The 4,317-nt window shown below is 45.3% G+C and overlaps 1 pseudogene; it reads right to left on the minus strand.

Moving 5' to 3' along the window:
- Positions 1-3,295: 3,295 nt before the first annotated feature.
- Positions 3,296-3,419, minus strand: LOC135013046 (U2 spliceosomal RNA; annotated as a pseudogene).
- Positions 3,420-4,317: the final 898 nt, after the last annotated feature.

Here is a 4,317-nt window from a genome sequence, read left to right on the forward strand (position 1 = left end):
AGATAGGGGACATATCAGATATTGGCTTTCAAAAGCAGCAAATATCATACTACTACTATTGCCATCAAAGACGAACATTGATTGTTTTCAGATATTGGATTGAAAAAGCAGTCTTTATTGACATAAAGAAGAAAAAAAACATACATAAACATTACACACATAAGTACCATGTTGCAGCACAGCCAAAACACAATACAAATGCAGATGGTATAGTACAGTTCAAGATCTACAGCACAGGCCAGCCTACACTATAAATCATGAACTGCCCTATACATTTAAACTATACAATAATACAACAGTTAATATGGGTGTGGAGTGTAAGAGGGTGGAGGGAATCACAAGCCCGAAGCTTTATTGAAAGACAGACACATACTGTATAAGGGGAGGGTCAATAAATAGAAAGATATCCTTTACTATAGAATGTAGTCCAATCCGGTCTTTCTGCTCTTCCACAACTGAAAAACAGATAGTGTTCCCAAACCTTCCATCCTGGAATATCTTCGGTTTTTCACCAACAAAGAAAATGATCCCTCCAGCAGACCCTTCAACCACGATACAAGATTGCAGCCAAAAGGCCAAGAAGCGACTACACTTGATCTTAACCAAAACGGCTAAAACTTAGCCATAGGCCGAAATGGGGTGAAGGAAAGTGCAGTGCACCAAAACATAAGCTGACACAATCATGGAGAATGCGCCAGCATATATGCTCTTCTATCTATATTTTGCAAACCTACTCTTGTCCCCTCCAGCTGCTCCATGTAGATTTGACGTCTTGCAAGGTGCATAACCCACTGACAAGCAGGCACACTCCTGCGTGAGTTTTGTCTCTCACTAGCTGGATGATACACAATCATTTGCATGTGCTCCACCTCCGACACACCGCCCACCTATACACCTAGTCACCAGAGCCACCCACAAGCCAACTGGCTCCGTGATTTAATTTGCACAGTGCAGTCATCCAGGCAGCATGTATTTCTCAATGGAAGGATCCCTGGTTCCATGGAATCTTCCGCATTGGTATGCTGCGGGAAAAAAGGATTTAAACATTCAGCTAGCTAGCATTCAATTTACCTGCGGCTTGGCTCTAGCACATGGGTCTTCACCCTGTGGCCCTCCAGCTGCTGTGAAACTACACATCCCAGCATGCCCTGCCACAATTTTGCTATTAAGGTATGCTAAAAATGAGGCAGGGCATGCTGGGATGTGTAGTTCCACAGCAGCTGGAGGGTCGCAGGTTGAAGACCCATGTTCTAGCATGCCTGTTTTATGATGCGTGTTCCGTGATGTCACAATCAGCTTGGAATGGGGTGTCTAGCATGCATTTGCTGACAGCCACTTGAGGGAGACACACATCTGGAGATACAGCGTATCGGAGGTCTTCGATGCCTTTCCAACAAATGCACACCACCTGCCGCTGGTCTGGACACAAAACAATGCCCACAATCAAAGGCCCAAAATGCCCAACTACAGGATTAATGTAAGTAGTGAATTTAGGAATGAATTTAGATGTAGGACATTAAGTTAGATCACAAGTACATTCGAATTCAGATCTAAAGTCCTGGCAGCCCCCAGCATTTAAAAATGCCTTGATTAGAGGTAGGGAATTAAATGTAGATAAGCAGTAGACACAAAATAAGACTCCACAGAGCAGTTTTCAGGTGTCTTTATCAATTGTTGTATTTAAAAAAATCAAGCAATTAGGGAACACAATGTTGCGACAATGTAACCCTATTTGCAAAATAGTACTAAATAAGTTTGTTGATGTAAGACATTTGCAAAGGCGCATCCAAAACACACTGGAAAATGCAACTGAATCTGTTTTTGGAGGATAGAATAGGAAATGTGCATCGGTCCTGCAAGTACTGAAAGCTCATCTCCCATCTTTTCTGAAAAGCCATTTAATATATGGTCCCCAGATAGGGGACATATCAGATATTGGCTTTCAAAAGCAGCAAATATCATACTACTACTATTGCCATCAAAGACGAACATTGATTGTTTTCAGATATTGGATTGAAAAAGCAGTCTTTATTGACATAAAGAAGAAAAAAAACATACATAAACATTACACACATAAGTACCATGTTGCAGCACAGCCAAAACACAATACAAATGCAGACGGTATAGTACAGTTCATGATCTACAGCACAGGCCAGCCTACACTATAAATCATGAACTGCCCTATACATTTAAACTATACAATATTACAACAGTTAATATGGGTGTGGAGTGTAAGAGGGTGGAGGGAATCACAAGCCCGAAGCTTTATTGAAAGACAGACACATACTGTATAAGGGGAGGGTCAATAAATAGAAAGATATCCTTTACTATAGAATGTAGTCCAATCCGGTCTTTCTGCTCTTCCACAACTGAAAAACAGATAGTGTTCCCAAACCTTCCATCCTGGAATATCTTCGGTTTTTCACCAACAAAGAAAATGATCCCTCCAGCAGACCCTTCAACCACGATACAAGATTGCAGCCAAAAGGCCAAGAAGCGACTACATTTTTTTTTTTTTTTTTTTTTTTTTACTTGAAGCCCGAGGTGCGGTGCTCCATCACCCAGTGTCTGTGCGCAAACGTGCTGGGGGCATAGGTACTTGGACCCTCTCCCAAAGGAGAAGGGCCCCGTTACTCCCCTACCCCTCAGAGCCAAAAGGCCTACTGAGGGGAAATAGGGACTGTGGGTCCCCCCTTGCCGAAGCGCAGAGGGACCCTCGTGTGTCCCCAGGGTTGGCCGAAGCGTCCCCCTGAGGACCGAAAACTGCGTCTGGTCCTCACCCCGTGGAGAGGACCTCAGCATCGAAGGAGAGTGGGTGGCCCATAAGGGTCTCACCTAAACCCCAAAACGAAAAAACGTGAACGTGACACACTACAAAAAACAAATATAAGTGCTGTGCTTTTCCAATCAAATAAATAAGCCCCAGCCAAAAGGCCGGGGAGGGGGATAAAAATTGTCCTTGCCCTAGCCAAAAGGCCAGGGCAAAGGATAAGGTGCAACAGAAGTTGGGAGTGCATAGTGCTAGTGCCATTAAAGTGCAAGGCGTCTACACCAGTGCAAGTTAAGGCACCCTTAGGGTTTTCACCCTAAGGGCACATATCACCTCGAGCTTCGAAGCCGCTCCCGGCCCTTCAGCCAGACCAAGCTTCATACCTGCTCTATGCCAGGGTCAACCCCCAGTACGAGAGTGGATACTAGACCAGACTGTTCCTCAGCCACGTAAGGGTGCCATAAGCCCTTACGAGGTAGGAATACTCAACCAGAGGCCTTGCCACACCCCGGCATGGTACTCCACAAGGTGTTTCTCCATTCCACATCTAGGAACCTCTCACGCTCCTAGTGTAAGAACAGATACTCCACCCTGTTTTTCCCTCGAACAGATACTACACTTGATCTTAGCCAAAAGGCCAAGAAGCGACTACACTTGATCTTAACCAAAACGGCTAAAACTTAGCCATAGGCCGAAATGGGGTGAAGGAAAGTGCAGTGCACCAAAACATAAGCTGACACAATCATGGAGAATGCGCCAGCATATATGCTCTTCTATCTATATTTTGCAAACCTACTCTTGTCCCCTCCAGCTGCTCCATGTAGATTTGACGTCTTGCAAGGTGCATAACCCACTGACAAGCAGGCACACTCCTGCGTGAGTTTTGTCTCTCACTAGCTGGATGATACACAATCATTTGCATGTGCTCCACCTCCGACACACCGCCCACCTATACACCTAGTCACCAGAGCCACCCACAAGCCAACTGGCTCCGTGATTTAATTTGCACAGTGCAGTCATCCAGGCAGCATGTATTTCTCAATGGAAGGATCCCTGGTTCCATGGAATCTTCCGCATTGGTATGCTGCAGGAAAAAAGGATTTAAACATTCAGCTAGCTAGCATTCAATTTACCTGCGGCTTGGCTCTAGCACATGGGTCTTCACCCTGTGGCCCTCCAGCTGCTGTGAAACTACACATCCCAGCATGCCCTGCCACAATTTTGCTATTAAGGTATGCTAAAAATGAGGCAGGGCATGCTGGGATGTGTAGTTCCACAGCAGCTGGAGGGTCGCAGGTTGAAGACCCATGTTCTAGCATGCCTGTTTTATGATGCGTGTTCCGTGATGTCACAATCAGCTTGGAATGGGGTGTCTAGCATGCATTTGCTGACAGCCACTTGAGGGAGACACACATCTGGAGATACAGCGTATCGGAGGTCTTCGATGCCTTTCCAACAAATGCACACCACCTGCCGCTGGTCTGGACACAAAACAATGCCCACAATCAAAGGCCCAAAATGCCCAACTACAGGATTAATGTAAGTAG

The sequence above is a fragment of the Pseudophryne corroboree genome, unplaced genomic scaffold (genome assembly GCF_028390025.1).
Source record: "Pseudophryne corroboree isolate aPseCor3 unplaced genomic scaffold, aPseCor3.hap2 scaffold_2629, whole genome shotgun sequence".
Classification (NCBI taxonomy): Eukaryota; Metazoa; Chordata; class Amphibia; order Anura; family Myobatrachidae; genus Pseudophryne; species Pseudophryne corroboree.